General features: G+C 43.2%; 1 protein-coding gene across 20 annotated transcripts in view; it reads right to left on the bottom strand.

Moving 5' to 3' along the window:
• MAP2 (microtubule associated protein 2) overlaps positions 1–26503 on the bottom strand; it is a 297262-nt gene that overhangs the window by 263434 nt on the left and 7325 nt on the right. For all 20 annotated transcript variants that reach the window (XM_089671950.1, XM_089671989.1, XM_089671981.1 and 17 more), the window contains exon 2: positions 447–491. The gene's annotated coding sequence lies outside the window, so the exon portion shown is untranslated. The remainder of the gene's footprint in view (positions 1–446; positions 492–26503) is intronic.

Here is a 26503-nt window from a genome sequence, read left to right as displayed (position 1 = left end):
TGCAACATTGTACATAAATGAAAATTTCTGTAATTTTTTTCTCACAAAGAGAGCTTTCTTTTGGTGGTATTTGATCACCTCTGAGATTCCCCTGGTACCTTTTTCATAGGCTTTTTTCAGTTTTGGCAAGGACACAGGGGCCCCATGATCCCCTATTGCCAGGGGCCCCATGAGTTGTCAGTCTGCCCCTGGTGCGTATGTTCCATTTAAAAAGAAATAATGTTGAGTGGCATTCTCTAGATTGTTTGAATATGGTCACACCAAGCTTTCAAAACCAAAGATTATTATTTGTGTTCTAGACAAGGGTGCAGCTGGAAATGACACACTGGTACTAATCTTCTCACCTGCTGAATTTTCAGCTAATTACTGCATTAAATTAACCTCATTTTCTCCTGGATCCCTCCACATGTGTACAATTACAATGGAAAGTTTCTCATAGAACTCACCAGTGTTCAATGAGGCATCCAGAGCGAGTCCAGCAGTGAAGTTATCTGAAACCAGACAGTAAACAGCATTTTAATAATTCACACATCAGAAACATGGGACAATTTCACCTTTTGTATGGAGGAAAGCAAGTGATACTTCTTTGACATGAAAGGTTTCTAAACAAAACCAATATGGATGGATGAACTCATTATATTAATAGGTTAATATTTTAGTAACTTCTCATAGAAATGTGTTTGTTTTTTTATTACTTTTGGAGAGACAAAGAATAATACAATAAAGGGACATCAAGGCACTGCACATGCAATTCTCAAACACATATACAGTATCTCACAGAAGTGAGTACACCCCTCACATTTTTGTAAATATTTTCTTATATCTTTTCATGTGACAACACTGAAGAAATGACACATTGCTACAATGTAAAGTAGTGAGGGTATCAGCTTGTATAACAGTGTAAATTTGCTGTCCTCTCAAAATAACTCAACACACAGCCATTAATGTCTAAACCGCTGGCAACAAAAGTGAGTACATCCCTAAGTGAAAGTGTCCAAATTGGGCCCAATTAGACATTTTTTTGAATGGGGAGCAGGTGTGTTAAATTTGGTGTTATCGCTCTCACTCATACTGGTCACTGGAAGTTCAACAAAGCACCTCATGGCAAAAAACTCTCTGAGGATCTGAAAAAAAGAATTCTTGCTCTACATAAAGATGGCCTAGGCCAGTGATGGCGAACCTTTTTGAGCCCGAGTGCCCAAACTGCAACCCAAAACCAACTTATTTCTTTCAAAGTGCCAACACTGCAATGAAACCTGAATATCGAGCTTTTGGTTTAGAAAAAACAACTCGTACAGTAGTGCAAACTAATTAACAGTACAGGGATGACCAGAGACTGCGGACACAGTACAGGGATGACCAGAGACTGCGGACACAGTACAGGGATGACCAGAGACTGCAGACAGTACAGGGATGACCAGAGACTGCGGACAGTACAGGGATGACCAGAGACTGCGGACACAGTACAGGGATGACCAGAGACTGCGGACACAGTACAGGAGATGACCAGAGACTGCGGACACAGTACAGGGATGACCAGAGACTGCGGACACAGTACAGGGATGACCAAAGACTGCGGACACAGTACAGGAGATGACCAGAGACTGCGGACAGTACAGGGATGACCAGAGACTGCGGACAGTACAGGGATGACCAGAGACTGCGGACACAGTACAGGGATGACCAGAGACTGCAGACACAGTACAGGGATGACCAGAGACTGCGGACAGTACAGGGATGACCAGAGACTGTGGACAGTACAGGGATGACCAGAGACTGCGGACACAGTACAGGGATGACCAGAGACTGTGGACAGTACAGGGATGACCAGAGACTGCGGACACAGTACAGGGATGACCAGAGACTGCGGACACAGTACAGGAGATGACCAGAGACTGCGGACAGTACAGGGATGACCAGAGACTGCGGACACAGTACAGGAGATGACCAGAGACTGCGGACACAGTACAGGGATGACCAGAGACTGCGGACACAGTACAGGGATGACCAGAGACTGCGGACAGTACAGGAGATGACCAGAGACTGCGGACACAGTACAGGAGATGACCAGAGACTGCGGACACAGTACAGGAGATGACCAGAGACTGCGGACACAGTACAGGAGATGACCAGAGACTGCGAACAGTACAGGAGATGACCAGAGACTGCGGACAGTACAGGAGATGACCAGAGACTGCGGACACAGTACAGGGATGACCAGAGACTGCGGACAGTACAGGGATGACCAGAGACTGCGGACACAGTACAGGGATGACCAGAGACTGCAGACACAGTACAGGGATGACCAGAGACTGCAGACACAGTACAGGGATGACCAGAGACTGCAGACACAGTACAGGGATGACCAGAGACTGCAGACACAGTACAGGGATAACCAGAGACTGCGGACAGTACAGGGATGACCAGAGACTGCGGACACAGTACAGGGATGACCAGAGACTGCGGACACAGTACAGGAGATGACCAGAGACTGCGGACAGTACAGGGATGACCAGAGACTGCGGACACAGTACAGGAGATGACCAGAGACTGCGGACACAGTACAGGGATGACCAGAGACTGCGGACACAGTACAGGGATGACCAGAGACTGCGGACAGTACAGGAGATGACCAGAGACTGCGGACAGTACAGGAGATGACCAGAGACTGCGGACACAGTACAGGAGATGACCAGAGACTGCGGACACAGTACAGGAGATGACCAGAGACTGCAAACAGTACAGGAGATGACCAGAGACTGCGGACAGTACAGGAGATGACCAGAGACTGTGGACAGTACAGGGATGACCAGAGACTGCGGACAGTACAGGGATGACCAGGGACTGCGGACACAGTACAGGGATGACCAGAGACTGCGGACAGTACAGGGATGACCAGAGACTGCGGACACAGTACAGGAGATGACCAGAGACTGCGGACACAGTACAGGGATGACCAGTGACTGCGGACAGTACAGGGATGACCAGAGACTGCGGACACAGTACAGGAGATGACCAGAGACTGCGGACACAGTACAGGGATGACCAGAGACTGCGGACACAGTACAGGGATGACCAGAGACTGCGGACAGTACAGGGATGACCAGAGACTGCGGACAGTACAGGAGATGACCAGAGACTGCGGACAGTACAGGGATGACCAGAGACTGCGGACATAGTACAGGGATGACCAGTGACTGCGGACAGTACAGGGATGACCAGAGACTGCGGACAGTACAGGGATGACCAGAGACTGCGGACACAGTACAGGGATGACCAGAGACTGCGGACACAGTACAGGGATGACCAGAGACTGCGGACAGTACAGGGATGACCAGAGACTGCGGACACAGTACAGGGATGACCAGAGACTGCGGACACAGTACAGGGATACCAGAGACTGCGGACACAGTACAGGAGATGACCAGAGACTGCGGACACAGTACAGGGATGACCAGAGACTGCGGACACAGTACAGGAGATGACCAGAGACTGCGGACAGCACAGGGATGACCAGAGACTGCGGACACAGTACAGGGATGACCAGAGACTGCGGACAGCACAGGGATGACCAGAGACTGCGGACAGCACAGGGATGACCAGAGACTGCGGACAGTACAGGGATGACCAGAGACTGCGGACAGCACAGGGATGACCAGAGACTGCGGACAGCACAGGGATGACCAGAGACTGCGGACAGCACAGGGATGACCAGAGACTGCGGACAGCACAGGGATGACTGCTGACCTTTGGGGAGGGAGGGGGAGCGGGTACCTGAATTTGACAGGTACCCACTCTTACTTCCGCAGAGTTTTTTTTTATCTTACCTGTTCCTTTATCCAGCCGCGCGCTGTCTTCCCGGCTTCTGTAGTGTGGGCGCTCGTCAGACAGCCGGATGCCCAGTGCGCATGCGCGAGAAGCGCTGCGCTTTGTGATTGGTCCGGCGGCTTCTGGGATCTGTCATGTGTCCCAGGTACCGCCTTACCATTCACAAAGAGCACTGCTTCTTGTGCATGCGCACTTGGGACCCGGCTGTCACGCACACTACAGCCGGGAAGACAGCACGCCGCTGGATTCTCCTGGCGTGCCCACAGATAAGGCTCGACGTGCCGGCTGTGGCACGCGTGCCACGGGTTCGCCATCACTGGCCTAGGCTATAAGAAGATTGCCAAGACCCTGAAACTGAGCTGCAGCATGGTGGCCAAGACCATACAGCAGTTTAACAGGACAGGTTCCACTCAGAATAGGCCTCGACCAAAGAAGTTGAGTGCACGTGCTCAGTATCATATCCAGAGGTTGTCTTTGGGAAATAGACGTATGAGTGCTGCCAGCATTGCTGCAGAGGTTGAAGGGGTGGGGGGGTCAGCCTGTCAGTGCTCAGACCATACGCCACACACTGCATCAAGTTGGTCTGCATGGCTGTCATCCCAGAAGGAAGCCTCTTCTAAAGATGATGCACAAGAAAGCCTGCAAAAAGTTTGCTGAAGACAAGCAGACTAAGGAAATGGATTACTGGAACCATGTACTGTGGTCTGATGAGACCAAGGTAAACTGATTTGGTTCACATGGTGTCAAGCGTGTGTGGTGGCAACCAGGTGAGGAGTACAAAGACAAGTGTGTCTTGCCTACAGTCAAGCATGGTGGTGGGAGCAGGGGCGGACTGACAACTCATGGGGCCTTCGGGCAATAGGGGATCATGGGGCCCCTGTGTCCTTGCCCAAACTCAAAAAAGCCTATGAAAAAGGTACCAGGGGCATCTCATGGGGCCCCCTACTGACCCGTGGGCCCTCGGGCACTGCCCGAGTTTCCAAATGATCGGTCCGCCCCTGGGTGGGAGTGTCATGGTCAGGGGCGGACTGACCATTCAAGCACTCGGGCACTGCCCGAGGGCCTGGGGTCAGTAGGGGGCCCCATGAGATGCCCCTGGTACCTTTTTATAGGTTTTTTTTGAGTGTGGGCAAGGACACAGGGGCCCCATGATCCCCTATTGCCCGGGGGCCCCATGAGTTGTCAGTCCGCCCCTGGTCATGGTCTGGGGCTGCATGAGTGCTGCCGGCACTGAGGAGCTACAGTTCATTGAGGAAACCATGAATGCCAACATGTACTGTGACATACTGAAGCAGAACATGATCCCCTCCCTTCAGAGAATGTGCCGCAGGGCAGTATACCAACATGATAACGACCCCAAACACACCTCCAAGACGACCACTGCCTTGCTAAAGCAGCTGAGGGTAAAGGTGATGGACTGGCCAAGTATGTCTCCAGACCTAAATCCTATTGAGCATCTGTGGGGCATCCTCAAACTTGTCATTTCTTCAGTGTTGTCACATGAAAAGATAGAATAAAATATTTACAAAAATGTGAGGGGTGTACTCACTTCTGTGAGATACTGTACATCTGATTTGTAGTCATATCCATTTTACATGTAAGGTAAAACCATACATATTAATTCATGCAAAAATGTCTCTGCTCACAATCCTCACCCAAACTCACAACCCTCTCCTTAAAGTGTTACTAAACCCAGGACCCTGCATTCACTATATCTGGTCTCCCACAGTACACACAACATGGAAATGCAGATATTTTAGTATATATAAACTGCTAAATTCTATTTCTAATCAGCAGTTAGAGCAGTTTTGTGACTTATATCAGTGTCCAGCAGAGCACAGGTTAAAGCTTGTAGGAGGAGTTTTCATTCTCCCCTGACTGTCCTATGAGGCTGCATAACCCGACTCTCTGTCTGGACAGCGTGATTGACTTTGTGTTGATCACATGCACTCTCCCAAGAAAAAAAACTCTCTAGCCATACACAGCAAACTGAGCATGTGCAACTTGCCCCCAAAGCTCTGTTCTATCAGCAGATGGATTGGGAATAGTAGAAAAAGGGGAGGATCAGAGAAGACAGGATCAAACATCCTTTTTACACAATGTGGAGAATAAACCCCTTAAGTGAGTTTAACAAGCATGCTTTACTGCATATACAGATTGATTTTACTGTTGTGGGTTCAGTAACACATTAATGTTATAGTAAACAACATACTTATTGTCCATAAATTAGCCACTGTTTGGCGACATTCTAATGGGATGATTAGCTCCATGTTCCAAGTAGGGCCATCATTTATCGGCATGGAGATACATAGGTGTTGCTTGCATCCCCATACTGGCATACCATTGTTGTCTACTGGGACATGCGGCTGCATGGACACAGCTCCTGTGTCCCAGTAAGACATGTGGAAAAAACTGCCCCACGTGAATGGGGCGTTTAAAGACTATGTAATCTATTTTTTATAAAATTGTTTCTTACTGTGTTTTTCTGCCTTGTAATATCCACCGTTAGCTCCAGAACCTCTCCTTTTCCACTCACTTCCACTTGTTTGAAACATGCAGTACGCGTTAGTTGTGGTCATGTGACTGCTCTATGCACACTACAAATCTCATAAGTATAGTCCATAGTCCATCTCAGGAGTAAGCAAGAGGATGTGGCTACGATCCTACTTACAGTAAGACCATGGAGAATAAACATAGCCAACTTTCAACACAGGCCTGGCCAAACTGCAACCCCAGGGCCACATCTGGCCTTTTGGCTGGCCCCATCTGGCCCTCAATGTTTCCACTGTCTGCCTGAGCAGGTTTACAGTGAAGAACTGGAAGGAGAGAGCCTGAGGAGCTGATCAGTACAGTGGGTAGGCTCAGCTCTGGTGGGAGAGTGTTGCCTAGGTGATGGTCCCGACATTGTCTAGCCAGGTTCTTCCTGTGTTAGCGCCTGCATGCTGCAAACCCCAGAAACCATGAACCTGTTCTTCAGTCAAGGTCAGGATCTGCAGAAATCCCAGCTGTACCCATCTCAGGCTGTCTGCTTCCAGTCACAGTGTTTTCAGAGGGCAGTTGACAGACAGTGTGAAGGTGTTATATCCCCTCCTCACTGCCTGATTTAACTTCAACACAGGCCTGGCCAAACTGCAACCCCAGGCTGGCCCTATCTGGCCCTCAATGCCTCCACTCTCTGCCTGAGCAGGTTTACAGGCTCAGAGAGGCATGCTGACAGATGTCCTTGTGAAGAACTGGAAAGAGAGAGCCTGAGGAGCTCATCGGTACAGCAGGTAGGCTCAGCTCTGGTGGGAGAGTGTTGCCTAGGTGATGCTCCCAACATTGTCCCGCCATGTTCTTCCTGTGCGCCAAATGCTGCAACCGCGGCATGTGAACAGCGCCATCCAGCTGTTATTTTACAGTTTGGGTAGGTGGCTGGGATACAGTTTTTACAACCCCCCCAACCTTCCATCTGAAAGAGACCTATTTCATGAGCAGTTGTACCTATTATTCCTAGTGCCAGGTGTTTGTTTTCTATCTGTTTACATATTTATAGAACTTCACATCTCCAAAATCAATTTTGAGAAGAATTAAGTTTGGCCCTCCACGATATCAATTTCTCTTGTGGCCCCTTGGGAAAATTAATTTTCCACCCCTGCTCTAAAAGGAAGTTAGATAACAGCCTCAAAAAAAGGGAATTTGAAGATTTGAAAGAAGCTGAGAGCAATAGAAAGTACTTTTTTGAGTTGAGAATACATACTTGAATATATTTTTTTAAACCAGAGTTTACTGTCACTTTATATATTCCACTTTTGTAAAAAAATATAGCAAATAAAAAAATTACATAGCTTATACAATTTCTACACGACTCATGTTGTAATTAACCACTTTCTCTCCAGAGGATCCACCCGCCTTCCTGACCAGGCCAAGTTTTGCGATACGGTGCTGCGTTACTTTAACTGACAATTGCGCAGTCATGCAACGCTGTACTTAAATGAAATATATGTTCTTCTTTTCCCACAAATAGAGCATTCTTTCAGTGATATTTGATCACCTCTGCGGTTTTTATTTTTTGCACTATAAACAAAAAAAGACCGACAATTTTGGAAAAAAAACAGCATTTTTGACTTTTTGCTATAAAGCATATCCAATAAAAAAATTCAAAAAATCGAATTTCTTCATAAATTTAGACCAAAATGTATTCTGGTACATGTCTTTGCTGAAAAAAATCCTGATACATGTAAATTAATTGGTTTATGTGAGTTATAGCGTCTTCAAATGGTGGTAAATATACTGGAATTTTAATTTTTTTTTATACTATCAGTGCTAATAAAAAGCAATGACACTGTACTAATGACACTGTACTAATGACACTGGGCAGGAAGGAGTTAACTTCTGGGGTTATCAAAGGGTTAACTGTGCACTGTGTTGTGTTTTACTAAGGAGGCATGCTGCTATGTATTTCTCTGCTGTGAGCATGTCCATGCTGACAGGAGAGAGACCTGTGTTGTTTACACACAGGTCTCTCCCCTGTCAGCTTTTCCCGACGATCACTGAGTGACAGCTGGGAATCTCTGGCCAGGACCCGGTGATTGACGTCTCTACCCTCCAACAGCGGTGCAGGTAGGGCAGCGCTCATGCACACCCTACCTAGAAATGCAAATCATGTATATATATGCTCAGTAGCAGTACTTCTGCTATAGGGCGGAGGGCAAGTGGTTAAGGGACCTTTCACACTGGCGTCATCAGTTCACTCCAGGGCTTTTTTCTCAAAAAATAGGTGCAGGAACTCCCTTCTTCCAAATCACTTCTTGTCTCTGCCCCCCTACCCACCAAGGAGCACCTTCACTTGGTTCCACCCCCTGCCCACCAAGGAGCCCCTTCACTTGGTTCCACCCCCTGCCCACCAAGGAGCACCTTCACTTGGTTCCAGCCCCTACCCACCAAGGAGCACCTTCACTTGGTTCCACCCCCTGCCCACCAAGGAGCACCTTCACTTGGTTCTACCCCCTAGTCCCAGTACTACTCCTTTTAGAGGATACAGAGCCAAGTATCATTTCATGCTGCTAAATAATTTGTATGGAATAAGTTAATGATTAAAAAGCATAAAAATATATCCCTCGCAGCTAGCAGCATTAGACCCCCCCATGCAACAATAGATTCCTCCAGCAACAATGGACCCCCAAAACAGTATACCACCCTAGCACCAATATACCCTCAGCAGCTACAACAGATCTCCCAGCAGCCAGCATCAATAGACTTTCCAGCAGCCAGCAACAACAGACAATAGACCCCTCCCTCAATAGTAGATCCCTTCCAGCAACAATTGATCCCCAGCAACAATAGATCCCCCACCGTTAACAATAGACCTTCTCAGCAACAGACCACCACACAAAAATAGATCCCTTCAGTGACAATAGATCCCCCAGCAGCCAGCAACAACACTCCAGCAGCCCTTGCCATTACATACTTTCAGTACTGGAGGTGTCAGAACTGCGTTCCCCCGTGTTCCCACTGAAAAAAAAGCCCTGACTTTCCAGCACACCCCAGCACTCCTTGCCCTTACATACATTCTGTGCTGAAGGTGCCGGAACTGCGTTCCCCAGTGTTTCAGCTGAAAAAAAGCTCTGGTTCAGTCACATTTTTTGCTAAGAAACAACTGATGAATACCGATTTTGGTCACAACAGTTTGCACTTCCCTTCTGTTCAGTACAGTTCAATTCAGTCCTAACATCAGTTTTTTCATCCTTTTTTTAGTTCTTGAAGAAACTAATCATAGGTGACAAAAGTAAAAACAAAAGATATGTTTCTTGCCTAAAGATGGACATAAGCAAAATATACAAAAATGAACAAAAAACATCTACATCTGTTCAGATATAAGAAAGGACTCAACCTTGTTTTGTTTTTAAAAAATAGACACGGATGTAAATGGATAGTCATCTATCTACTTCCGCAAGTCCATAGGAATATATTGCTGCCCATTTGTCATCCAGAAACTGATAGATGAAAAACAAACAAATATTCATGTGAAAGAGCCATTATTGTTTTTAGAAATGACTTTTCCTATTCAATGCAGCCAATGTAATTTTCCTAAAAATTCAATGCAATAGGGCAATCTGGAGGCTTTCCATATGCCGTTGCTACAGAACGCTCCCAGAAATGTCATTTCCTGCTTGTGTGATTGATTTTTACAGAAGTGTGCCCTAAGATACAAATCAAATTTTAGACACCTCCTAAATTAGGAATTTTAGTTTTGGTGAGAAACTCCCCAAGGATTAACTATTTCTAAAGTGATGCAGACCCTGCAGCTTTTTTCATTAGAACACTGACATACGATGATGTAGGCTCTACCATATGATCAGCTGCGTCCAATCACAGCTGATCACATGTAAACAAAAATGCCGGTTATTGGAACTGCTCTCCTCACGCTGACGGCACGCAAGGAGAGAAGAGCCGGTAAGTGGCATTCCTTAGAGGGGACATCTACACTGATAATCACGGCACTGATCATCAATGCTGCCTTTCGGTGTCCATCATTGCCACTGATCAGTGCCCATCAATGCCACATATCAGTGCCCATCAGTGCCACACATCAGTGCCCATCAGTGCTGCTAATCAGTGCCAGTCAGTGCTGCCTATTAGTGCCCATCACTGCCACCTATCAGTGCCACATATCAGTGCTGCCATTACGTGTCCATCAGTGATGACTGTCAATGTCCATCAGTGCCTCCTCATCAATGCAGTCTATCAGTACCCATCAGTGCCACCTAGCAGTGCTATCAGTGCCGCCTATCAGTATCAGTAATTGCCGCCTATCAGTGCCCATCAATGTTGCCTATCAGTGCCACTTATCAGTGCCACATATCAGTGCTGCCTTTCAGTGTCCATCAGTGATGCCTGGCAATGCCCATCAGTGCCACCTATCAGTGCCTCCTCATCAGTACAGTCTATCAGTACCCATAAGTGCCACCTATCAGTGCCAATCAGTGCCACCTATCAGTGCTAATCAGTGCTGCCTATCAGTGCCACATATCAGTGCCCATTAATGATGACTGTCAGTACCTATCAATGCCGCCGATCAGTACCGCCTAACAGTGCCAGTCAGTGCCACCTAACAGTGCCAGTCAGTGCCACCTATCACTGCCTGTCAGTGCCGCCTATCAGTGTCATATACAGTATGTGTGCTGCCTTTCAGTGCCCATCAGTGCCGCCTATCAGTGCCCCTCAATGCCGCCTATCAGTGCAGCCTCATCAGCATACATCAATGAAGGAGAGAAATTACGTATTTACACAATTTTATAACAGAAACTAAAAAAAACTTCCTTTTTTTTAATTTTGGCTTTTTTTAGTTTGTTTAGCAACAAAAAAAAAACCCAGTGGGGGGTAACATCTGTGCATCCTTGTGCCCGGAAAACACAGCCCAGAACAGGACATGCAAGTATTCATTTGTGTGAATGAGGCCTTTATTTAATGAAAAGCATCAGAATACAAAGCAGTGTTTTGCTCTGAAACACATTTACATCAGGAGTGCATTGCCATCGTAGTGCAGTGTGGACTCAGTAAATTACTGTGCTGCAATAACTCCTACATTGCTGAGTGTTGGGCTGCAACGCATGTCTACAAGGTGCGTTGGGGTACCTTTGAGAATGAATGGCATAGCAGAGAATTAACACACATTGTCACATGAAAAGGCAATGCAGCAATGTGAACCTGGGCTAGGATTTTTTGGCAACATAAAGAAGTGCTAAAAATCAGTAATTCATCTGTAAAAAGATTCCTAACATCCATACTGCAATGCAAATGCAAACTGTTGCACAATCACTGCATATGAATGGCAGATTTAGTCACCCTATCACCAGACATTAAAACCTGCCTGTTCAGAATCTGAGCAGATAATAATAAAAGGGGAGAGGTATCAGCACCTTCTGTGATTCATGAGCCTAATATATGTCTAGGCAAAATAAACAGAAATATATTTAATACATTTCTATATGCACTTTTCCTATGTTTTGTCTTTTTAAACATGCTACACGTACAGAAAAATATCTGTGGATTCTGATGGAAACCTAGCTAGCTTGTAATTTCCCATTAGAGTTGAAAACTCTGCCCCAACTGCACTGAATTCCAGGGACAACTATGTTGAATCAGATCATTTGTAGGAACCTGTGCTTGAACATTAAATATAGAAGTGGGCTAATACAGAGTACATGGGTCCTTTACCATCGTCTCTTAACACAAGTCATCTGCAATGAAAGTGTTTCAAATATGTACAAAATTTGGGTCAAGAAAAAAGGGGAGAGGTAGACTGGTGTGCTACACCTACAGTATGCCTGAATAAAAATAAACTGTACAGGTTGGCTGTGTTCCCTTTACACATTTTAAGGCTTAATTTTTTTTTTTGACCAGAATGTACCCATAAATGGAACATTGCAAAAATGTACTATATTATTATTAAACAGGATTTATATAGCGCCAACAGTTTGCTCAGAGCTTTACAATATAATGGGAGACAATACAGCAACAATACAGTCCAATACAAGAGGGATAGGAGGGCCCTGCTCCTCGGAACTATAATCACAATCCATGTATAATAGATATATTATAATGTCAAAACAATAGAACTAGTTGAGGACAGGAATCAATATTTAACAGGGTGAAAAGTGTTCGAGTTGTAATTGCAAAAGTAATTTCAGAATGGAATGTGCAATTATATCCCTCTCCCCCCCAGAAAAAAAAATAATAATCAAGGACACTCTAAATTTCTGTACTCAAATAATAGAAATAGTATGATATTATGGAAACATCACTACACTATAACTTTCTAGGTACAGTGCTGCAAAAATACATGTATAATTAGAGCTTATTCAAGTGCACTGATAACACATACTGAATTAGGAAGCAAAGTTGGCCAGAGTCCCTGGGAATGTCAGTGGTCTTAACTAACCTTAAACCACACTGGGAATTACAGGGCATTTCTCAGAAATTCCTAGTTTTTCCTTCCCACTCTGTTTAAATTTAGAATTTTCATCCCCCGCACTGCCTGCTTCAGTCGCACACTATTGAGATCCATCCTCTTTGTTAATAATTATTGTTTAGAATAATGGACAAAAGTTAAACTAAAAGAAACAGCTATAATACACTATATAAAGAATAGCAATAAAAGTGAGTGCTCTGTGGGGTAAACTGCTGGACACTCAAGGAAACCAGATAAAGCCCTATACAGAATATATAAAAAATAGTGCAGCGCTATAAATGTGGTGCAAATTATTAATTAAGGAAAAGTATAATCCAAATGACTAAACGTACAATAAAGCAGTCAGTTAGCAAAGGATAAAAAAATATTGAAAAACAAATCTTCCGTATTTTCACTAGAGGCTACTAGATAGTCTATATAGTGCTCTCCTTATAATCCGTGATGTTGTTCCAAGCAATATAGAGAGATTGTGCACTCACCAGATGCACAATGTAAATGTGCAATGAGTAAAATCCACAGAAGCCTCCTTTAGGATCTGGCCTGGGATAGGGGAAGATGTCCTCTCACTGGATGGTTGGTCTGGTCAGGAACACACGGAGATAATCCTCCCTGTAGCTACAGTGTCTGCTACAGGTCTGCTTCTGACTGGTGACCAACCTAGAGGTCTAGGCAGTAAAAGGAGATTCACCTGCTCTTAGTAAAAATGGCCACCGTGAGAATAATGGGAGATAAAGAACAAGATGCACCTGCCTGATCCAGCAACTTCAAAGATTCCAGTGAAGGGAGATCCTGTACCCAGGCAACCTGCATCCACCTATCCCTTAAGGGGACCTCTGGCCAGCTGGATCTTCTTCTTACCATTCTGTGTGCTTCCACCACCATTACCCACTTAGAGGGAGGATTATTTCCGTGTGTTCCTGACCAGACCAACCATCCAAAGAGAGGACATCTTCCCCTATCCCAGGCCAGATCCTAAAGGAGGCTTCTGTGGATTTTACTCATTGCACATTTACATTGAACATCTGGTGAGTGCACAATCTCTCTATATTGCTTGGAACAACATCACGGATTATAAGGAGAGCACTTTATAGACTATCTAGTAGCCTCTAGTGAAAATACGGAACATTTGTTTTTCAATATTTTTCTATCCTTCGCTAATTGACAGCTATAATACACTGTCACCTTCCTATGATATCCTTATTGAAAGTTGGTACAGTAAATTTATTTTACTGTAATGAAAAAAAAAATGTGATGATTTATAGCAAAAGTAACTATATATTAGGATGATGTGTCATCCAGACTGCTTCTTTTGGGTGGCCAAATCAACATATATATATATATATATATATATATATATATAATATATACCTCACATTCCTTCTGTACTGAAATGTATTGTAATTGTACTGTCTCCCTTATATTGTAAAGCGCTGTGCAAACTGTTGGCACTATATAAATCCTGTATAATAATAATAATAAACTCCATCAAATATTTATGTAGTAACAAACATTTCAGGACCATGGATGAAACTAATAGCCTATGCTTAGCATTAAACTCTTTTATACCAGTTGATGTGCAAATCAGAAGCCTCTGCTCAAATCCCCGAGGACACGGGATGATTCAGAGGCGTGAATCACACTATTCACAGCACCCACCCCGAGAGAGACGCTCCAGCCTACGCAGGATGCACTCTGCATTTACAAAAGTAGAGCAAGCCTGAGTTGTTTATTGGACAACAATGTAAGTTACTTTTTTAAATCATTATGCTAATTAAAAACATACAGGTCTTGTAGTCATTATTTAAAGATTGCTTAGTGAGATTAAATATTGTACTTAATAACTGTACAATATGTTGAGTCATGAGAATCAAGTACAGAAAGAAAGTAGTGGGCTAATCCTGCAAATAATTTTAGCCTTTGCATTTCCAGAGAATGGCATTAGATTTTAACATGCCCCCCAAAAAAAGAAAATCCTCTTTTGCATTTCTGAAGTTTAAAGTACAGTTGTGGCCAGGACATTCAAATATTTTCAAATTCTCAACAACAGTAAATAAACTTTAAAATAATCTCTCACTGACCCCTGCTGCTGCATGCACTGTGGAGTAATCCATCTTTAATCTTTTGCAGTAGAAGCTTCACAGTCAGTAAGGTTTCATATAAAGAGTATGTAAACCCAACATTTAATTTTCCTGATATGTGCCTGCTGTACCATATACCTGTATAAAAAGTATCCTGCTCTCTTTGTATCCCTTTGTGTGAAATGCTTGGTGTTCCTATCAGTGCCTCTGCTTTCCTGACCTCACTGGGTAGAGGCACAGTGTGGTCAGTTCCCTAGCTATGCTGGGAACTCAGTGTGCTCTCCTCCAATGATCAAACTTGTGCTAATACGCCTGCCCTGCACTGGGAAGATCAGTGCACTGCTGTTCCTCCTCCCCCACCTCTCTATGCAGCTGAAAACAGAGTTCTTGTGATCACTTATAAAAAAAGAGGAGACAAGGTATTTATAATATTTTTATATCTATACATAAATGTTTTACCTTTCATTTCTATTTTAAACTGTATGGGTTGTTTTACAAGGTTGCGGTGCCTGCCCCTCTCATATACTTTAAAGGTTATATACATTATGTATATTTATAGTCCTTAGAAATGGAAATTAAACAGCAGAGGTGATGCTGCAAAGCATGAAGGGAATCCAGGAAGTTGCAGAAAGAGATGGTCAGCAGACAGGCAAATACGCTATGCACAGAGTCTAAGATTTAAAGTGGTTCTAAAGGCAGAAGGTTTTGTACCTTAATGCATTCTATGCATTAGGGTAAAAACCTTCTGGGTTCAGCTCCCTCCCCCACAGCCCCCCTTATACTTACCTGAGCCCCATCTCGATCCAGCATTGTGCATGAGAGCAGCGGCTCTCCCGAGCCTCTCTCCTCATTGTATTACACAAGAGTAGGAACCATTGGCTCCCACTGCTGTTAATCACAGCCAATGAGCCAATGAGGAGAAGACAGGGTTCAGGGCCAAGTCTCGCTTTGTGTATGAATGGACAATGTCCATTCACATGAGCATGGCTCGGGAGCAAGCCTGCTCGAGTGCCCCCATAGCAAGAGGCTTGCTATTGGGGGCACTCAGTAGGAGGGAGGAGCCAGAACCACCCGCGGGGGACCCAAAAAGAAGAGGATCGGGGCTGCTCTGTGCAAAGGAAAGTAAAACTTGTTACCAGTTGCTTCCACTTTGTTATAATACCACTAACAGTTGACCGTGGAATTTTTTAGTAGCAAGGAAATTTCACGGATGGACTTACTGCACAGGTGGAAACTTATCAGGGTACAATGCTTGAATTCACTGAGCTCCTGAGAGTGACCCATTCTTTCACAAATGTTTGTAGAAGCAGTCTGCATGCCTAGGTGCTTGATTCTATACACCTGTGGCCATGGAGGTGATTGGAACACCTGAATCCAATGATTTGGAGGGGTGTCCCAATACTTTTGGCAATATAGTGTGTATATATATATATAAAGAGAGAGGGTTTAAAAACTAATAAAATTAGAAAAATAACTGATGCAGAACCAATAGAAAGTTTCTCTTAAATTATGCAGTTACGATTTTTCAAAATGCATGATATACTGCAATATAAAAAGATAAATTTAATCTACTGAGATTTTTTAAAAATGGTAAAAGGTGCTGCAACTGGGCACTAGGTTACTACCCGAAGGCAGTATACTGTTCTGTCAGAAGAAATTTCATCACCTGATGAATTATTAAAATTTGTCAAAACACTAGAACATGACTGTCCACAATTCCTCATAAATATTCCACAAGCCTGAACACAGGTGTCTAAATATCCCCTGTATTCACACAAAACAAACCAATGAACAGCTATGTCAGTTTGCAGGTAGCCTGCCTTATCTTGCTCCCCATGTCCTATTCCAAGAAATCCATGGGAGTTGATTTACTAAAAATGGAGAGTGCAAATTCTGGTGCAGCTCTGCATAGAAACCAATCAGCTCTCAGTTTGTCACAGCTGAAATTGAATAAGCTGAAGTTAGAAGCCAACTGGTTACCACGCACAGCTGCACCAGATTTTGCACTCTCCAGTTTTAGTAAATCAACCCCACAGTGTTCATATCTTGAACTGACATGGGCTAAAAAGCATGAAATACAGTGCCTTGAAAAAGTATTCATACCCCTTGAGAATTTCCACACTTTGTTATCTTTCAACCAAAAACGTAAATGTATTTTATTGGACTTTTATGTGATAGACCAACACAAAGTGGCACATAATTGTGAAGTGAAAGGAAAATGATAAATGGTTTTCAAAATTTTTTTACAAATAAATATGTAAAAAGTGTAGCACGCATTTGTCTAAAAGAAAGCCATAAAAAGTCCCATTTGCAGTTTGCAAGAAGCCATGTGGGGGACAGAGCAAACATGTGGAAGAAGGTGCTGTGGTCAGATGAGACCAAAATTGAACTTTTTGGCCTAAAAGCAAAACGCTGTGTGGTAGAAAACTTAACACTGCACCTCACTCTGAACACACCATCCCCACCGTGAAACATGGTGGTGGCAGCATCATGTTGTGGGGATGCTTTTCTTCAGCAGGGACAGGGAAGTAGGTCAGAATTGATGGGAAGATGGATGGAGCCAAATACAGGGCAACCTTAGAAGAAAACCTGTAAATGTCTGCAAAAGACTTGAGAGTGGGGCAGACGTTCACCTTCCAGCAGGACAATGACCCTAAAGATACAGCCTGAGTACAATGGAATTGTTTACATCAAAGCATATTCATGTGTTAGAATGGCCCAGTCAAAGTCCAGACCTAAATCCAATTGAGAATCTGTGGCAAGACTTGAAAATTGACAGAGCTTCGGCTATTTTGCAAATATGCAAAAATGGGCAGAAATTACACTCTCCAGATGTGCAAAGCTGGTAGAAACATACCCAAAAAGACTTGCAGCTGTAATTGCAGCGAAAGGTAGTTCTACAGAGTATTGACTCAGGGGGCTGAATACAAATACACACCACACTTTTCAGATATTTATTTGTAAAAAAAATATATCCTTTTTCTTCCACTTCACAATTATGTGCCACTCTGTGTTGGTCTATCACATAAAATCCCAATAAAATACATTCATGGTTTTGGTAGTAACATGACAAAATGTGGAAAATTTCAAGGGGTATGAATACTTTTTCAAGGCACTATACCTGTATTCAAGTTAGATTATAACTATTGTTTACACACCCAAAATTAGAAAATAGTATTCTCCTGGAGATCTGCTTTAAGCTGAAATGAATAACATTCATTCTTTCCTCATAACTATACCAACTATCCCTATCCCACTGTTCCTAATAATAACAATGCACAGCAACATGCGTGAATGCTTACAGTAACATGCAAATGATGTGGGGAAACATACACATATGTGTTGGGCATGGTTGCCCAATGACAGCACAGTCCAAACATATAGACAAGGCAATTTGCCTTGAGTCCTATGAGTTCAATTTACACCACTGTGTTACAGTTGTGCATGCTAAAAAAGTAGGACATGCTCTACTTTTTTTTTAGTGCAGTGTGTTGCTACATACTACCCCATATTGCAATGTGCTGCAGTGCATAAAAAATGGATAAAATGTATTTTTGTGACATTTCAGCAAAGATGAAAAAATAAACAGTGTGATGTGTCATTATGACGCATCGGCACCGCTCCTGTCGCAGCACACACCAGTGGCCGCTAGTGTAAACAAGCTCTGAATAAGAACTTAGATGTAATCTGTATTTAATTACCCGGCATGCAGGGTTAAAACAGCTTTCACTTGCGGTCAGCATGAGTTTAATAATGATCTAATACTGTGTAGCTACAACAAAATTTGTCAATATACGTGACCTAAGCATTTGCCTCCATAGTGGTCTGCATGAGTTGATTGTTTACATTATGATAAAATAAAACAAAGATTTGCTCAGCTTATGGTTGAGTCAAATATATAAGATAGCAATTGTATCATAACACAGCAAACTATTTAAGTATGTGGAAGAATGGTCATCATGCATTACATATCTTACTGATTTGTCTTCTATGATTATAATTATGATTATGATTGTATAGCATCTGTCAAATAATGGTCTTTTATGGTGCTCTTGACTGATGATATGCCTTCATCCTCATAATCTATTATTTCATGCAATCAGTTTACCGAGTTATTATCACATTAGCAATCACATATCATAAAGTAGCCAGTGATATAGGAGGCAAATATTAAATATGCATCTAGGCTGTCAAAAATATTACAGACTTGAGAATCAGTGGGTCAGCCACTACATCTTCTATTAAGCTAGCCAACTGGAAGCAGACATTACAGCTATAGGGTAATCTTGGATCTGAATTGCCAGTGCGTAGCTATGTCTAGACAGCAACTCTGCCTCCTCCTGCCTTTAGTGGAGTTCTGTGCAACAGTCAATGCAAGGCAGACAAAGCCTAAGAGAAAGCCGAATTCAACAACAAATTTATAATGGCCATATGCGGGTTATTTACAGTATATTAGTCCACTGTAGACCTAACCAGAACACGACTGCTTTGCATGATAAACATAAAAATGGAAATCATATTGCCAGGATGGCACGTGTTTCAGTGTAGACAAAAGTAATCTTCTTGAATTTTGACCCAGTAATATTTGTAGGTCTTGCCATAAGTATGTATTGTATTGCAAGATATATGCTAACTATACACTCAATGGACATATACACAGAGCACCTGTAACTAAAGTGGTTCTAAAGACTCATTTTTCAAAAATAATAAATACAGCATACTTACCTGCTCCAATAGTTTTGCACAGAGCAGCCCAGATCCTCCTCTTCTCGTGTCCCCTGCCGGCGCTCCTGGCTCCTCCTCCCTGCTGAGTACCCCCAAATCAAGCTGGGGGCTGTTGTGTGTGCTTGCTCCTGAGCCAATTCTGTGTGTCTATGGGGCACACAGAGCATGGCTCAGTCCTGCCCCATTCCCACTGGCAATGGCTTCCGCTGCTGTGGCTCAGGAGGAGAGAGAGACCCGGAAGAGCTGCTGATCTTGTGCCCATCACTGGATCGAGATTGGGCTCAAGTTAGGGTTGCCACCTCATCCCTTTAAAACCGAACACATATTAATTACACAGGTTCTGATTCTAACTTAATGCAGATAAGGCACTAGGTGAGTTTAATTACCACCTTATTCAGCCACAGAATCTGTGTAATTAATATGTGTTCGGTTTTAAAGGGATGAGCTGGCAACCCTAGCTCAGGTATATAATGGAGGTGCTGTGGGGAAAGCTGCACACTGCAGGTTTTTCACCTTCATGCATAGAATGTATGCAGGTAAAAAAAACATTCAGCCTTTAGATTCACTTTAAACCCAAATCCAAACATTTATTATATTGCAGCTTACCAAATCTTAGATGTGATTGCTGTATTATTTTTCTTTTTTAGGCTTTCTTTCTTCTATTTTCATCTGGTGATCCAGTCAGCAAGTCTGTTTTACTTCAAGGCTCAAGCTCTCCACCAGAAAGTATCAGATTACATGTATGACACAAACCATTTAACATTAACGGGGGGGATGGCGTTATAATGATCAGATTCTATTTATTTATGTAAAACCTTTATCCTAAAAAGAAAAAAATGTCTGCCGTGACTGATTAGAAAGTGTGATCTGGAGTTTGGCTTCAATTAGTTACTGTTTTTAAATATGCTAATACGTTTAGTACTCAACCCCCTCGGACTGGCAATGCTGCTGTCTGCTGTGCCTCCTGTGCTCATTCATCATAGGGATGTCTCACTAATACAGGATGTGTGTTACTGGCCAGATCCCCAGCTGAAAAAGCCAAAAAAAAAAGGAAAACTGATGCAGCCACGACATCTAATGATTGGTAAGATATTACATTTTTGGTTTGGGGTTTAATACCTCTTTAAAGTATGGCCATTACAGTAGTGAAGAATTAAACATCATATTAGAGCCCAGACCAATCTACCGAAGCCATTAAAAACATGGATTTCCAACATAATTGTTTATACCTAAAGCAATACAGCAGACTGCATAAGAAGCCAAACCTATCCGCTGTGGGCTATACTAAGAAACAGGCTTACAATATTACCCTCTGTTATATTAGCCTTCAGAAATTGAATGCAGCCTGATCAAATAAATAAGGATGATCAATAGCACTTTGATGAAATGCCTGATGCAACATTCTGGGTTGTCTGTACTAACAATACAGTCCTCATACTGCTATATTGATTGCCCAAGCCCAGTTCAGCATCTTCTGAAAGTAACACAAGGAAATGCACAGCAGGCATATTTAATCTTGTTGGGCTAAACTGCTTAGTTGCTTCTTAAAGTCCATATAAAGTCTTTAGCTATCTCCTTTTAAAGTGTTAAACAGGTATTTTCAGGCAAGTTGGCATGTAAAATATCCTAAATGAAATGCAATTTACATACCGCAGCAGCAAAGGTGACAACACTGCAGTCATTTCACTGCATAAGGAATAGCATTGTCACCCTATCAAAGGCAGTACCTATCCAATGGTTCTACTTGCAGGTTTATACAAAGTTCCATGAAGTATTTAGAATAACAAAGAACCCTTTCTTACTTGTGTGGGCATCCTGCTGTATCACATACATTATTTTATAGTTCGATTAACAGATAGGAACCACAGTAGATGCTTTGGATTGAGGCTGGTATACACTACAAAAAGATATACTTTGTTCAGTGTTAATTTCAGAGGTCTACAACCACTCAAAAGGGAGTGTATAGTGGTTTTTGCCTATATTCATTTATTTTGGTCAAACTAAAGAATACACTTTAAAACACATGATTTGATGAAAGAAGCCTGATGTTTACAGAGCTCAGTAGCTCAAGCTATTGTTTATGCATACAAGAGAGTCTGACAAAACTAATCTCAGAAAGTACTATTTTACTGAAAGAGTATTTGATGCTTGGAATAAACTTCCAGCAGAGGTAGTGAGCCAGTCAACAGTAAATAGCTTCAAACATGTGTGAGACAAGCACAGATCTATACTCAAAAAAGTTAACAAAAAAAACACATAAAAACAACAAAAAAAACCCAAAAAACTTGATGGACCACTCTGTCTTTTTCTGCTATCCATTTTCTGTTTCTATGACAAATGACTCATTGCCTTCCCTCCATTTCCCTCCCCCTCTTTTATTTTAGCTCACTCCAGAGTTTCCATAGGCTAAAGAGAGGAAAATAAACAGCTCCTGCTCCTATGCTTCATTCAGAAACCCCAAAAAGCTCTTAGAAAGGATGGATATACTGTACTCTTTATCAAATGATTATTTGTAAAACAAAATTTTATATAAATAGTGTTCCTCTCTAAAGAGCGATCTATGTTCAGATTGCAATTCTGAGAGCATTTTATAGGCATTGTATTGCCTCTTCACTGCCTGCTTTAGACCCTTGAACCCTGCAATAGCATGCCAGAGGGGTTGCAGAGCAGACCCATTGACTTTAATGGGTCGCATTTGGCAAGTAGTAGTGCCCACTGAAAACTACAGGGGGTTTAATACCTCCCGTGGCATGCGTACACCCCCGGTCATTGCCTCTGCAGCTAAAGGAGGTATGTGGGGGTGGGATGGGAGGCAATAAAAGTGCGATTCAACAGAGGAGTTTTACCACCCCCAACCACTAGTGTGAATGAGTCCTAAAACATCAGATTTAAACAGAAATTCTTTTTAAACCTCTCATGTCCACAGTGGTGATATCTACGTCTACTTGTCTCAGTAGTTTCACATTAACTGCTGCATTCTCCAGAATATACATTAAAGGGGTTCTAAAGGCAAAATGTTTTTTTATCTTAACACAATCTATGCATTAAGATAAACAACCTTCAAAATGCAGCTCTTCAAACCCCCCGCTTTCCCTTATATTTACCTGAGCCCAAATCTCGATCTAGCTATGTGCACGAGAGCAAAGGCTCTCTCAGCTCTCTCTCTCTTCATTGGCTCAGATACAGCCATGCCATTGCCTCCCGCTGCTCTCAATCATAGTCAGTGAGGAGGGAGCAGGGCGCAGGGCTGAGTGATGTTCTGTGTGTCTATGGACACACACAGCCATCTTGGGAGTGAGCATGCCCAAATGCCCCCATAGCAAGCAGCCTGTTACGGAGCACTCGGCAATTTTATGCATTAAGGTAAAAAGAAACTTCTGGATGTGATTCCCGATTGGCTCCCATTACTGTCAATCACAGCTAGTGAGCTAATGAGGAGAGAACAGGGGCAGGGCCAAGCCGCACTCTGTGTATGAATGGACAATGTCCATACAGAGGGGAACGGCTCTAGAGCGAGCCTGCGTGAGCACCCCCATGGCAAGAGGCTTGCTATTGGAGGCACTCAGCAGAGGGGAGAAGCCAAGACCTCTCACAGGGGACCCAAAAAGAAGAGGATCAGGGCTGCTCTGTGCAAAACCATTGCACAGAGCAGGTAAGTATGACATGTTTGTTATTTTAAAAAAATATTCCTCTGTAATTTGATAATGGTTATGGCAGAGGGGTGGAGCTTGGTAACATACAAAATGTCACTGGATGATTTGACCAGCTGTTACCCAAATGAAAAAGAAAAATGGGGTGCACTAATATTTATAGGTAAGAGTCAACATTGGCCATGTCTTCCCTTTTCCAGGGACACTGGTGGTACATTGACAAGTACAGGCCTTGGGTGAACGCTGAACTACCTTTTACACCCCATTCACACTTGAGAATGGGGCCATTAGAAACTACATGTGGGAGACCCAGCAGGGGTCCATGGCCCAGCAGCCCCATTGAAAGCAATGGGAGGCTCACAGGTCCCACAACCAATTGCAGTTGCTCACATGCAGTTGTCATGAAGTGAATACCTGTGAATTATTGGCCCTGGATGCATCATATGCAAGTAATCACTCCATGAGCAATTATATACAAGTGGCCACAATTAGTTGCAGGAGCTGCCAGCCTCCTATTGCTTTTAATGGGGCTGCCATCCGCAGCCAATCAGCAGGAACCTCTGCTGGGTCTCCCGCATGTAATCGCTAACAGCCACATTCGCAAGTGTGAATGGGGCCTTAGAGGGACCCATTATCAAATGTGTCCCCTAGTGGATTTTATTTTGAAATATATAGAGAACTGGTGAAAAGGGTAGCCCATTTTTCAGCCAGTTGTTTGGGAAATGTTGTAGAGAAGACTGAAGACCAAGCATGGAATCGAACCCTGCCCCCATTTTACCACCAGTGGAGACATTTTCATTGGACTTGCCTTTTGAAATTAATCTTTGAATTGTCTCTATCCATATATACAATATAATGTATGCATGCAGGTAATTCTAATAGAAACTAGAGAAAAGGAAAACAACAATTAGTCATTTCCCAGCTGTCAATTTTTCAGGAATTACATAATGAAAGCTAATACGTGACTGCTCAAATGTACAGTATGTGTTTATGATGCCCACGTAGAGAGCAGACAACCATTACAATATCCATAAGTATAGAGAATACCAACTGACAAACAATCTGTGACATCACTTTCTGACAACAGAGGTATTGCTTGTTCTTACTGCGTTCATTACAATTGTTGTCATGTTTATGGATGAAGCCAGCAAAGGCGGCAGATATGAGCATGCAGGCAATGTGCGAACACCAATATTTGTCTAAATAAGTACTGCATTTATTAGTCATCTCCTTGCATACTGGTCGACATAACTGAACTATCATAATTATTGTTATGACAAAGACACCGAAAGGATGACCTGGAAGCCTCTGTTACTAAAAGAATAAGAAAGAGAACCTGAGCCTGCATGCACCTGGTATGGACTTGGGTAACCACTTATACAGGCATTTTGAGGGGGGTTTTTACCTTTTTTTTGCAACTGTATACAGGTGTGTTTTGAAGTGCAAGCCTTTGTATACATACAGGTTTTTGGGAGGGAAGAGAGCAGTTGTTCAGGAGCAAAAAAAAAATGCAAAACACCTGGGACGTGCATTTACAGACACCTTGATTGAGGTTTATGGGGTCAAAAAAGTGCAAGACATCTCCATAAAAAGTTCATGTATCCTTTTGAGCACCAAACTTCAAGCTGCAACCACAGTGCACCAACGCACATAAAGTGAGTTACCGTGCAAAGCCTTAATGTGCATTATTACAGCACTTTGGTGTAAATAGTCCCTTAGGGGTTGAAATTCTGGACCCAACAACTAGAACATCCATTTTCCTGACTTTTTTCACACCTGATGAAGCTCTGTATACACAGCTAACGAAAAAGGATGGCGTTCTTGTTTGAATCAGACTATGAGCTCATGTCTCTGGTGGCAGGCAGACATCGACTCTCAGGGGGAGCATTGATGGGACCAGTTAGAAAACCTGCACAATTCACTGTAAATCTACCTAAGATATACAAGGCTGATAGAGTCTGTCAGCAGGGCTGCTGTTCGAAACCACGGGGCCCCATACAGCCAATCTAACAGGGACCCTCCCAAAAACACAGTTTACCATGCTTTATTTATAAATGAACACAGTGAATGATCAGTACTGATCACTCCCTGTGTTCATTCAAGAAAGGAAAGGGCTGGTAAATGTGACATATTTACCGGACCCTTGCCCCACTCTCTATCCTGAAGGGTCCGTGCTTGCAGCTGCCGCTGGGAAGTAGGGGAGGGAAGTTGGCAGCACTGCAGGGGTGAGGGCACACAGGGGGGCCTCGGCAGTAGGGGGAAATATAAAGTGCACAGGGAGGGTGGTCGGTGCATTGGAGGGGGGGCACATACTTTAACTAATCCCCTGTATGGCTCTCTCTGAAGAAGAATCTTTCAACTGTTGTAGGGAGAGCCATACAGGGGATCGGTTCCAGTATTTTCCACCCCTCTCTGCTGTGCCGATCACCCTCCATGCCCACATCCAATTGACCCAGCTGCCTGGGCCCCCCTGCTGGCCTGGGCTCTGTACAGGAGGACTGGTGGCACCCCTTTATCCATGGCCCTGTCTGTCAGTATCTGTAACCTCTTCCCCCTCCTCTCCATGTAGAGATTAATGTTTGAGTTCAGTAGAGCTAACCTTGCAAGTTTATGGAATGGTCTGCAGTGCTCTTTAGATAAGCTGCCCTAAGGGCTTATGTCTATGGGCAGCAATATTCTGCATCATTCCCTGGAACTCATATAGACTGGTGCAGGAAGATTTTGTAAAAGTGTCTCTCATGCATTCTAAAAGTGGTGAAGAATGTGACAAGTTCATGTACCTGTCTAGAACTTGTATTTGGATTTGGCCACTTTTCGAATGAACGCGAGAGACTTTTGCCAAATCTGTCTGAGCCAGTTTTTCTCTCTGTACGCCAAAAGAGAGTTAATTAGCTCCACTTTTACATTTTTGCAACACAATGTGAAAGTGTGTCCATTTTTATGACGTTTTCTGGATTATGAATATTGTGGACAGCTCCCACCCAGATATTTGGTAGTATAATTTACATATATCTTTCCGACCTAGTAGGATACTCTCCTTTTTTATTCTTAGTATAAATACTGAGTAGTCCAAACCTCCTGAGAAGATGCTACTGCACTATGCTGGACTGTCATCTCATGTGATTTGGGCTACTCAGCATCCTCAGGATCTTGTCAGAGGAATGGTGACATCACCTGCAGTTCAGAAGTTTAAGTTATTAACTAACTAAAGTTTTTTTTTTCTAATTAGTAATGGGGGGCGGGGTGGTAAAGTAAAGATGAAGACCTTG

This window comes from Staurois parvus, unplaced genomic scaffold (assembly GCF_062004578.1).
Source record: "Staurois parvus isolate SC_StPar_1 unplaced genomic scaffold, SC_StPar_1.0 ptg000011l, whole genome shotgun sequence".
In the NCBI taxonomy this organism is placed as follows: Eukaryota; Metazoa; Chordata; class Amphibia; order Anura; family Ranidae; genus Staurois; species Staurois parvus.
This window is presented reverse-complemented; position numbering and strand designations above follow the sequence as displayed.